The sequence below is a fragment of the Battus philenor genome, unplaced genomic scaffold (assembly GCF_028537555.1).
Source record: "Battus philenor isolate CCGP_79_NKW_IND1 unplaced genomic scaffold, ilBatPhil1.0.hap1 SCAF_25, whole genome shotgun sequence".
Lineage (NCBI taxonomy): Eukaryota > Metazoa > Arthropoda > Insecta > Lepidoptera > Papilionidae > Battus > Battus philenor.
Window position 1 is genome coordinate 2,971,928 of NW_027181688.1, and position 12,935 is coordinate 2,984,862.

The following is a 12,935-nucleotide window of genomic DNA, read 5'->3' on the forward strand; positions in this document are numbered from 1 at the left end:
CGCCACGCCTATATGTAAATATTTTACATAAATTCTAAAATTAAATTTGAATTTCGACCTGTCAAAAAACATAGTAAAATGTCTAAAAATGACAACCGCCCAAATTTCTGACTATATGGCCACGTTAAAAAAAACATCTAAACATAAATAACAAATAAAATCTGCTATATTATGTCAATTCAAAATATATCAAATATTTTTGGTTTATAAAAATGTATTGCTAACCTAGTTTGCTCTAAAAAATAATTGGCATGGGAATATCCATTTTTCATAACTACTGACAAATAATTTACCGATAATTGTAGTAGTTTTATGATATTTGTGTCAATTGCCATAATTATTATTTAAAAGAGATTATAAGTAGATATTAGTAAGTCTAAACAATTTTAAATGGCTTTTTGTAGCGCGTGCCTGAGGTATTACGCCCCTAAAACAAAGAGGTAGCTCACAAATCATCCGAACGGTTGGGACCACCTACCACAGTAACATTGTCCGACCCATATACAAAACTACTAATTCCAGGTAAAAGAATTGTGGAATAAACATATAGGCGTTGTTATCTGTATTTTTTTTTCCCTTTTTTTTTTACCTGAAAAAATGTTCGGGCTCCGAACGGAGGGGCAGTGACGCGAGGGGGCCACGGCGAGCGGCAGTCTGGCGCAAGCCACGCGACCGTCCGTGCTTGTGGTGTTCCGATCGAGTTCTATTTCAAGCGTCTATTTCTCTAACAACGTGCTCCGTATTATAATTATTGTAAGGCCTAATTAACAACGAAAATATATTTTTATTGCAAGACTGTTTTATATCGTGAATAATTTTTTTTTGGTTAATCAAAAAGGACGCGTAATTAGGAAATTTTATGTTTTTTTTTGACAATAAAGTTCATAGATAAGATATAAGAAACGCATCCATCACGTGTTCGTGCCCAGTGATTTATCGCTATTGACGTTTTGTGCAATTATCGAGTTTGTCACTTTCAGTGTTGGGTGTACCAGCTTATAAGTTTGGATTTTACCAATTTAAGAAGGTAAGTATCATATTTACAAGACAAATATTTTAATTCATATGCATATTACTATAATCTTTAAAACATTTAAAGTTAGTTAATCCGCCATTGGATCTTTTTGTCATCGAATCATAAGAATTATTGATAAGTACAGATTATATTTTGATGACAATTATTAGTAACGCACGGATGTCTTGACATTAATGCGACTGATTGCCACAGAAATTTTAAAACATAACATGTAAATGATAATTTACTTTTTCTTTTATATTAATGTAATTTATAAATCATTGTACGATTTATAATTGTTAATTATTATAATAGAAATTAACATAACCTTTTTGCGTTTTAAGAAAAAAAGCTTTTCGATTTGTTGTCCGTCGCCAAAATGATATTTCTGTAGATCAAATTCTAATCGGCCCGTATTGTAATTTATTATTATTCTTTAATAATATATCTATGATTTAAATTGCACGAATCTTTATTTATAATGAAACAAAACAAATATATTGTCTTTTGTTTTACGTTGTTGTTCAACACTGTTACGATTTAGGTATTTATTTAACAAGGCGATTTTAATACATATTTTTAAAAAGTAATTTTTCTAGAATTCCAGTACGTAATCAATTAAATCATTCCAAAAGATATATATTAAATATATCATTTTTACAATGATCCTCAGTCTATGGTAGGCCTAATCAGTTGCTACGTACAACATTTTTATCCACCTACATAGCTATCAGTTAAAGATATAATAACTATTTTTAATTATCTGATAGATTGGTTTAGTAACAATTTTTGAATATCGAAAGATCACGAAGGATTTGACGGTTTTTTTTTTTAAATCAAAACAATGATGAAACACTTCTGGACATTAGGTCAAGAATATTTAAATAAAAACTTTTTCATTTAGAAATAATTATCCCTCTGCAAAATTATTTTTAATTCAAGCTGACTTTCTTTGCATTTATAAAATTATATGTATAATTTCGTTGATGCATTTTAAACAATTGATAATTCAAAATTTAAAATCAATATATTTAAAAAAAATGTAGTCAATAAAAGGCTATCAAACAATATATAAAAATTAAGACTGGTAGCTAATTTTACATTAATTTACTTATATCTACTTTATCAACGCATTATCGAAAAGATTAATTATACGGATTCGTAGAAATGAAATGTCGATAATAATTTTGATAAATGTAAATCTATCTTTATATGATATGAAATTTAGTTTACGATTTGAAAAGTTTTACCAAATGTTTTGATCTACGTGAGATATATAATAAATCTTTTTTGATAATCTTATTCAGTTTTTGGATGACGTTATTTAACAAAATTTAAAGATCTGTTATCACGCTATAATCATGCTAAAATACGATATTTCTATGACAATGAATTCAATTCAATTTTTATCCTTATGGTTTTTATACTTTCATGAACTCAAGGTATTAATTATTTTATAATTAGTAATTAAGGTTATTAAAACTTTATACAGGGTGATCGGAAATGGTTGCGAGAGCTTAAAAGCTTTTACATCTAAAACTAATCAATCTGTATATAATATGACTTGAGACTTAGCAAAACGAACTAAATGCGTTTACAACTTTAAAGAGAGATTAATAATTATAGTATAAATAATAAACGATAGATTTAATTCAATAATCGCTTATTCACAAATGCACGAAATATATTTGATTAATATTCGTTAGCAAACAAATAAATTATTTATAGCATGCTATTTTTCAACCAGCCAGTTCTTCACTGCGAAAATACAATTTATATACAAACTTAATTTTTAGTGTTGTACTATTTATCGATGTTCAGAAAAATTATCGATAATATTCATGGTTTAATAATTTATTTTTAAATCTCTCCTTTTTTGATATTTCATAGTTTTGATATATAATACGGTTCTGGTATTGTTTGAAATGAATTTGGCTGTCGGCCATTTTGTAAACAGTATCACTGAAGACATAGCGACGGACTATTGACTTGTAACATATCTTTACAATGATTTTGTTTGGACTATAATGAAGTGAGACATGGTGAAATATTCTCCTTTGAGATTTCCATGTGAAATCGCATTAGAAATAATGAGATTGAGGTGAAGTGGCCAGGCTTTAGAAAAGATGGCCGCTGAGGATTTAAGTAAGATGTCACCAAGTGGACAGATAGACCTTAGAGTCGAAATACGTTAGATGGCGCTTAAAACCGGTTCTTTTTTTAAATCTTTGGGATCTATGTCCAACGGTGGACGCCTTGTAACTTTAATGGTGATGACATGATTAAATGAATGACTTCATTACAAACATGATCTATGATATTAGAGAAGAAATATTTCAGTATCAAGGATATTTTTTATTACTTATTATACAAATATGAAGTTTACTATAATGAGGTTATATGTACATTTATGCGATATATATGAAACTCAGAAAGTTCACTTTACACTATATGATTGCAATAGTAGAACGATTCATTACCAATTTTCATTATTACATAACTAAATAGTTTATACTATGTTAAGAATTTTATACAAGTTTTTGATTGATAAGCATAGGTCTTACCCTATATATATATATATATATATATATTTATATATATGGTGGTTTGGTGATCGCAGTGTATTATTATGGTACACAAAATGCCAATAATATGGTGCCGTTATTCTTAAAAGTTTTTTTCTGAACAGTGGCAATCCTATATAATTAATGCACAAAGTGTGAGTTACGTAACATTGTGTCCCAGGAACTGAACCAGCGACCTATTAGTCAATTATATATAAATCTATCACATGATAGTTCAAAGACATACACGTTAGTGTTTGTTAAAATGTTCAGTTTCCAACTATTACTAATTATGGAGATTAGAGAAAAGTATAACACGCTCGTGTAAAACTATAGAGTTCTTATATTTGTTTATATTATTATGCACATAGGTAAGTTTTTAATACTTTATCGAGGCCTCAACACAACTCTAGTTCGATTAAGTTGGAACCACGCTTGGACTTGTCGAACCGGCCATATACTTTCATAGAACCTAGATCTTCAGTGGTGAAAGATATGATGCAAGAAGGAGGTATATATTGGATGGAACGGAAAGTAATGTCGTTTCTGTCGACATATTTTACAGAAAAATCAATTGATTTATACCGCTCCGGCATTGATTTTGTATACTAGACGGCAAAAGGTTGTTGATACGAAGGTTAATATATTGTTGAGTAGAAGTAATAACTTGTTAAAAATGTAGTCGTGTGAATTTAACTTAAAAGAACGATATAACACTCCGGTTCCCCTAATATTTAGATTTATCACATCTAAGATGCTATGCATCAAATATATTTTACCAAAAAAATATTCTCGGAGACAAATTCGCGTTACTTAGTAGTTATATTTTTTTATTTTAACCGGTACAATGATACTTCAGACCCCCTGCCGCGTACAAGCCGCCTCTCCTGTTCAAGTTTGGGGGCACAAAACACCCCTAAGTTACGGAGGCGTGGCCCAAAACCACGCCCCATTTACGGGGTTGTAAATTCACGACGTCGAACTACGTTTTTGATATATGCTTCCTTATCTTACGGGATTTTTAATAAAAAAAAAGAACTGAATTGTCACTCTCGCAAATTCAATAATCAAATAGTTTTCATAGATTTTTTTACTTTAATTTAAAAGTGACAGAACAAATGTCGTGATTTATGTTAAAAATATAAAGTTTATTGTAATGATTTTTGATTAACAACATTGTTACCAGTTACATTAATGTAAGAATCTGGTCACAGAGCGAAAGAGAATGAAAGGAGAAATGTGTAAGAAAACTGAATGAAAGATCTTATAAAGTATACATGAAGAGAAATAAAATAAAAATTATGTGAATAATTAAATAAATTTGACCGTAAAGTCTCTGTCCCACAAAAGATAGGGGGTACGAGAGGCCCCCAATAGCGGGGGCCATTAAAATAAAAAAATGTAAGAATCTATTAATTATACGTACCTTCATTAAGTTTATGTTTAAGCTAGCATAAAAGAGCCACGCTAACAAGTTTAAGTTCACGGAACCGCTTCGTGAACTCAGTTATGATGAATTTGTAAAAACTAACAACATTAACTTCGACCGAAACCAAGTAATACGCCAACAAGCGACATCGAAACTCGAAGACTGTGCATGATAGTATGGCCTAAGTTCAAGTTTCTACCGCTTTTACATGTTTACAACACGTGAACATGCCTCGCACGATTACCTATGTAAATAAGCTAGACTTAATATCCTGATTCAAATTTTAATTGCTATATACATATACATATATATATATATATATACTAGCTGATCCCGCAAACGTTGTTTTGCAAAAAAAATTAAAGTTTTTAATCAACAAATGTAAGATAATGGTTGATCGTAGAGGTGTGAAAATTTAGGTTTGTATGTATTTTTGTATGCTGTATCATAAAAAAATAAAAACCAAAAATATTGTCTAAAAAATTTAAAATAAAATGTAGAGGTGGACCACCCTTATCACTTAGGGGTATGGAAAATAGATAGTAGCCGATTCTCAGACATACTGAATACGCATGTAAAATTTGGTAAAAATCGGTCAAGCCGTTTCGGAGGAGTTCAAGTTCGAACACCGTGACACGAGAATTTTATATATTAGATATATGTTTATATATATGTATATAGTAATATGTCGTGATATTTAACGTTAAAAAATTGGGCAATGATTAGGTTTTTGCAATTTTATCCAAAATAGGATCACTTGTCTTCACTTTTGACTCTTACATAACGACTCGAAGGCTATAAATTCTGTTACAAAGAAAATATCTGATAATTACTTTAAAATTTTATATATGATTCTGTAGAGTGAATAAGATATGTAAACGTACTGAAATAGTTAATCAAAGTGTCCACCCTTAGCTTTAAGGCACGCTTTTAAACGATCGGGCCATGCTTCGATGGATTCACGAACGATTTCCATTGGCAACTTGGTCACTACTGCCTTCAAAGATTTCTTGAGCGGCTCAATATTTGGGTGACGCTTAGAGCAGACCGTGTCCTCTAGCACTGACCAAAATTTATAGTATTTAATGGAATCAGGCGTTACCTTGCGGAAGTCCATCCTAAGTAAGAAAAGGACCAATATTTAGCCACTTCCGCACATGCAGTGGTAGTCGTGCAACAAAGTGCACCGCCCGCCAGCCCGCTGATAAATGCGTATGCGATAAACAATGCATATTACACAACTGCCACCGTTAAATCACTCAACACGTGTTTCACCCCTCCACGGGGCATCTTCAGGAGTTATGTTACACCGATTAGTGGACTCTGTGTTTGGCACTAATCGGTGTAACATAACTTCTGAAGATGCCCCGTGGAGGGGTGAAACACGGAAGTGGCTAAATATTGGTCCTTTTCTTACTCACAATTTATAGTCCAAAGGATTTAAGTTCAGATTACCCGAAGGTCAAATATCAGCCTTTACGAACGCTGGAATATTTTGCTTGAACCAAACTTGGTTAGTGCGCGTCTTATGTTACGTAGTATCACATGAACGTCTTCAGAAAAATGTAAGAAGTCCCCAATTTGATTGAAATTACAATCAGATTGAACTTATACTGGCATCCTTTATCTAAAAGCTGTTTCAATCATTTACAAAAATTTCAAACGCGTCTGGAACAAACAAGAGCCCACAACAAACTAAAGTTTTGTGCTATTTTCGAATTCAAACTCTGTATATTCGAAATTCGAAATTTGTAACGGCTGCTCGCAAATTTTTTTATAATCAAAGCCAATGATAAAACACTTATTAAGCTTGTCAGTGGATAGGTATTAATCAACATATAATCATATAATATCGACTGCCACCGGATAGTTGATACAATCAACATATATATGTGTATATATGTGGTCTTATCATGACCCCGCACTATATCTTTATATCGGTACGTTTAATTTCCTTATATAACATACAACGTTATATTTTATACAGAGATCGAAGGAAATTTTTATTTTAAATATCTATTTTACAAATTTTTAGTCACTCAATAGGAGCATGGAAGATATCCTACAGACAGACAGCCTACATTGCCTTGCAGATTTTCAATTAAAAGTGACAGAACCCGGTCTTAACTCTAGTCTTTCTATGATCTTAACAAAGATATCTGTCAACCATGTGAATGGACATTCTACTCCGTGCTTCCATGTTCGTGGTTTATATATCACTTTATATTTATTTAATATTTTTATAGTGGTAACACAAAGGCCTTCCGGATTTGAATCTGGAATGAAAAAAAGGTTTTATATTTACGTTTATATACCTTTCTCTAGACTATATTATATAATTCAGATGCAATTGTGAATATTATAATTTATTTATGGACCTTTGGCAAAGTATTTGACCTCTGTATATCCTTATATTAAGAGATGAAGAGATCTACGATGTTACTTAAGCTAGAAGAAACCTATCCACTCTTTACTTGAAGACTCCCAAGTTTTAGTTGCTCCATACCTCGGCTGTTGTTGTATAAAAGTAATAGCAAAACACTCAGTGCGGGTGTAAGGAATTTCGACCGTGCATCTTGTTGTACGATGGAAGGAATGAAATGGGAGAATTTATTGTTTAATACACTCTTATGTAATGTCTTTTAATAATGTGATATATTTAAAAAGTTTATTGTGCAAAAAATTTTAATTTAATTCTATAACAGTGTAAAAGAATTGCTCTATTATTTCTATATTTAAATTGAAGAATGCCATTATAAATATATAAATTTATTATTAATAATGACATAAATCAATGAATACATATAGTGATGTGCTACTTTATCGGTATAATATAAAGATGTACGAATAATTATCGATGTCTAGTGACGTAACAAAGGCGAATCGATAACGGAACCCTTGCGCAGAGGGAGCTAATTGGCCACTTGCCCATCTTTGCATCTCGCCGACAGATTATGCTATTCAAGGGTGGATTTATGAAGTTGTTTGTTTTTAACTTGCCTTGTTAAAAAAAAAACTCTTGTGTTTAGTTTATATTGTATACGAGCATATATTACGATACAATAAGGATTAGGTTAGGCGAAATAAGTAGGAATATATTCAAAGTGAATTTGTTCGCGATGGAGGTGGGTTCTGTGGTAGTCCAGTGGTATAGGATTAAGACCAGCGATCATAGGTCTCGGGTTCGATTAAGATGGGCATCACACAGCGATCTGCGTTGCGATTACGGTATTTCAAAGATATCTTTGAGGGATATATTATAATATGCATACGCCTTACAGAGAGAATATCATGTCATTTGTAACAGGCTTTTTAATTAGCATTTTAAGAAACATTTAAATTTGGTTAGGGGAGCCTGGTATATATATGTAAACGCCAATATATTGCAGAAGCTCTCTGAAACCGAAATCTAGTACGGATCTTTAGTCGCAAGCACTGAACACATTCCAACTCCCTACAACGCTATGAAACCCGTGGTCCTAGAACGAGTTAATTGAATGCTAAGAAAGTCTAATAATATATATATATATATATATATATATATATATATATATATATATATATATATATATATATATATATATATATATATATATAAAATGATGAAAGAAAGACAAATAAGAAATTTTAAAAATATATTCTCAATAAATGTTAAGGAAGGGCTTGGATAATTCGGCTAGTTATTTTCATATTTTTCTTTTGGTAGGAGATATTGTCTAGAAAAAAAAATTAAAAAAGCAAAGGTTATAATAAAAAAATACATTTATTCTTAGTTGTTTTGATTAGTGTGAATTAAAAATAAAATAATGCGAGTAGGACAGAATATATAGAGGCAGACTATATATGACATTAGTGGACAGAATATTAATGGCTTTAAAATTAAAAATGACAGCTGTAAAATCATGCTATATATGAAATAGGTAACTTATTTTTGTTAATAATAAATTAAATTAATAAATAAAATGGTCACTGTGAAATACGTTTTACATTTTTTATACTAAACTTAGACCGATAACTTTAACAATACGAAGATTGTTGTGTTAAATGCTTGTAGAATGCGTTATACATTTATTAGGGGAACCGGAAAGTAATGTTTCTATCGACATATTTTACAGAAAAACCGATTTGTTACCGCTCCGGCATTGATGCTAGATGGCAAAAGGTTGTTGATAAAGGTCAATATATTGTTGATTAGAAATAAAAACTTGTTAAAAATATAGTCGTATGAATTTAACTTAACCCTTAATAGCCTGATTTACGAAAGTGATTTTTTTTAAATATTACTGTGTTTGCTTAAGGGTCTAGATGAAGGGAAAATATTTTTTTTTTATTTCGTTGGAAAGAATATTATACAACAGTAAAATACGTACAGCCAACCTATAAAAAAAAACTAATAGTAATGAGAACATTCGGTTTAAAAGATTGGTATCAAAATTGAAACTCTAGCCTATTAAGGGTTAAGAAAGCGACATTGCGGTCCCTCTGATATTTGAACTTACGTTCGATTCATACGGATAAATAAAAACAAATAATGGACTAGTCAATCTAAAAACGGTTTAGTAAACATTGCACTAAAACTTTAATAGGGCGAGTCCACCTCCCCCAAACATTCCATTTTTAAATCGTCCGTGACGCAGATCAAAAAACCGTTTGCGCCGGTTAATTGGCCTTATCTGACGTCATTAGTTGAGCGTCTAACCCGTCACGTTTGTATGCAGCCTAATTATTGTGAATATTCCCGCCTCTAGTCCCTCTAATTAGTGTATTTCGCCCTTATGCACGAAAAACATATACACTTTACATATGTCTTACTGCATTGACATAAGAGCTAATTTTAAACTTTAAAGAATTTATTGCATAAATTTTTAATCTGTACTTCTGTTTGTTTAATTTAAACTGGCCAGTTGCCCTTTGCTGTCTTTAAAAATAATATAACGAAAGAAACTTTAAGAGCTGAATATGTTGCTTATTTAATCTATTAATGTATAGATAAGATGTGCCATTATAAAAAAGCCATTATAAATATAATTAATAACGTAATGATACCGTAGTAATAAAAAACGATTTCAAAATTCGAATTACTATAAATTATAATTGGTTTTTTTTTACTATCTGTACCTGTAGAGTTTATGCTGCCAGATATCATTGTTCTGTCGCATTCTAATAGAAAAAATAAATGTTACATATTTCAGAGTAATAACTTTCGGTCGGTTAATGAAAAAGAGTTTTCTTTTTTTGTTATAAATTAAAGATATGTGAGACCTGATAAACCAGGTATTTCAAGGTCACATATATCATCCCTGACACGCAGACAATGGCACGTGGCTTAAAATTGTGCTTCAAGATATACCCATAATAGTTGACACCACTTGAGTGTGACTTTTTGAACTCGAGGTGCTGGTGCACCGTGCAAGCCTTATTAGAGAGGTTCTCTTGAGATCTACGTCAGATGAATGTAAGGCTTATTTGCTAGCAAAAAACTAAAAACAAGTGAGTACACACATTCATGTTTACTCGAGTGATGTAAAGATTCTCATTGTTGCCTAAGTGACATTTGCAGATTGCTTGTGTTTAGGGAGGCATAGTGTAGATAGAATATAGCCTATCTAAGGTAGCAAAGCTCGCGGAGAAGCCTTATCTTTGACCATTTTTTGATATTTACCATCTCAATGAATCATCAAACAAAATCCATGTTCAATGATTGTCTGTAATAATCTCATAAAATGGCTAATCTGCCAATAGATTTGTATTACGCGTGTTATTCCCAACTTAGCCGCGATTCGGTTGCTCTCTTATCGATAATTACCAAAAAAAATAAAAAAATCGATAAGCGTCACGGTGTTTGGCAACGTCTAGAGATATTATCTGTGACAAGGCGCCGATATCGGTAATTGATGAGTTATTTTTTTTTAATCTGTTACTGTAATGTAATGAATTTAATTTTCTTTGTTCGATAAAAAAAACATTGACGTTTGCACGGAGATTTATAATAATTTTTAAACATTTTTTTTGCTAAATATATATAAGGTGATCGGTAAAATTCAACTAAAAGGTTTAAACCTTTTAAGATTCCGATCGTCCTGTATAAAGTAAACATTCTGAAAGAATAGAATGCTACAGATAAATAATTTCTGCCATACAGTATTTTCAATAATGAAGTCTATTTTTACTACTATATCATACTACACCTTATTATTTCTAGCTAACATTGATTTTTGAATGTATACCATACATTACATTCATCCCTTAGCTTTTACCTTTATAACTGATCACCCTGTATATGAGTTGGCTTACATTTAGTAGACGATTGCAGTCCGTTGATGCTTGACCTTATCTTATAGCAATATACGGACCTTGGCGTCGAATCGTCTTTAGTACAAAGCACAAAACGTATTCACCTTTGTTCGAACAGTGCGTCTATTGTGTCGAATGATGTTTTGAACATTGTTCATGCTATCAAATTGTAGTTAATCTCGCTTTAAAGTGGAATTAAGGGTAACCGTGACTTTAATGAGGTTTTTTTTAACAATGCTATGTCCAATAGTATTAACAGTTACACTGGTAAAAAGCGCATAACAGTCTAGAGCAGAGTTCCCCAAACTTCGCCATGTTTTTCCGTGTTGAGTAGACCCCCTACTTACCTGATATTGATTTCCTGTAAATTTCTAACTGTAGTGAAGTTTAGTGTTAAAAACACATGTTAATTTATACATTTATTAATTGAATTTAAATTAAAACTACTCAAAATAAAATTTTGTATCTGTTATGTAAAATATACGTAACATTAAATAAACTATAAATAAAATAACATAATCAATAATTTTTTTTACTTCATAGGTACTTTTATAAATAATGTAAATGTTTTGATATTATAAGATAGTATGATGTAAGTAAATAGGTACTATCAGTGTATGTGTTGAGATCCACTATCGTGGACCCCCATTTTCATTTCATGGACCTCCAAATTTTATTACGCTGACGTAGACCCCTTGCAGGTTGTCATAGACCCCTAGGGGTCGATATAGACCTCTTTGGGAATCACTGGTCGAGAGCTCTAAATACTTACATTCGTCGTTTCAACCCAAAGACACAACTGCAAAAATAACTGATGCAGTCAGCGCATTAACAAATTGAAGTGGCAATGGAAGACCACGTACCACCTCATGTAGAACGTCCGGTGTGATAAGATAGCATTGTTAAGGATCCTTCCAATCGGCCTCATTGAAAATCAATACTGGACATCTATGTCCAACTGTGGACATCTAACGGCTGCAGAATGGAGATTCTACTCAGCAGAACATAGATACTAATATATATGTGGGCAACCCCAAAAATGTCATAAATTTATGAGTAATAAGAATGACATTTGTGGGGGTTGCCCACATCTCCCCCTCCATTATTATTATTTAGAGTACTCCACGATCTCCACAAATATGACTTCTCTTAACTGCACTTATAACCATAAATTCAACCATACATAGTTTCGTAATGTCGTCGCCGTTTCAGCCCATAGACGATACAATATATATAGGGGATTTACCATAATTACTACACTTGGCAGATAGGTAGACGCATCATGATGTTGCTTAAATTTGTTTGTGAGCAATGGCAATCCTATATAATAATGCGAAAAGTGAAAATTTAAAATTGTATCTCAGGAATCGAACCCGTGACTCAGTTCTCTACCGCTAAACTCATTGGGTACAAGCTAAGATATTAAAAATGTTTTAAAATTATTAAATATCGATTGTTATGCAGTGAAAGATTTGTGGGTCAGACAATACAAAGCGATTGCGCCCACGGCAAATGCACGGTAAAATGAATATTAGATATGTTAATTACTCTTTTGTGTCTATTGCAAGACATATTGCCGCTTGTTACAATATACTCGAGGTATAGTACTGTTTGTGGATTTGTTTAGACAACC

The 12,935-nt window shown here is 31.7% G+C and overlaps 1 protein-coding gene across 1 annotated transcript in view; it reads left to right on the forward strand.

Annotated features, from left to right (window-relative positions):
• The first annotated feature begins 675 nt into the window (after positions 1-675).
• The window catches only part of oc (ocelliless), an 83,365-nt gene continuing 71,105 nt past the window's right edge, over positions 676-12,935 (forward strand). Inside the window, exon 1 of the mRNA XM_068768336.1 lies at positions 676-1,027. The gene's annotated coding sequence lies outside the window, so the exon portion shown is untranslated. The remainder of the gene's footprint in view (positions 1,028-12,935) is intronic.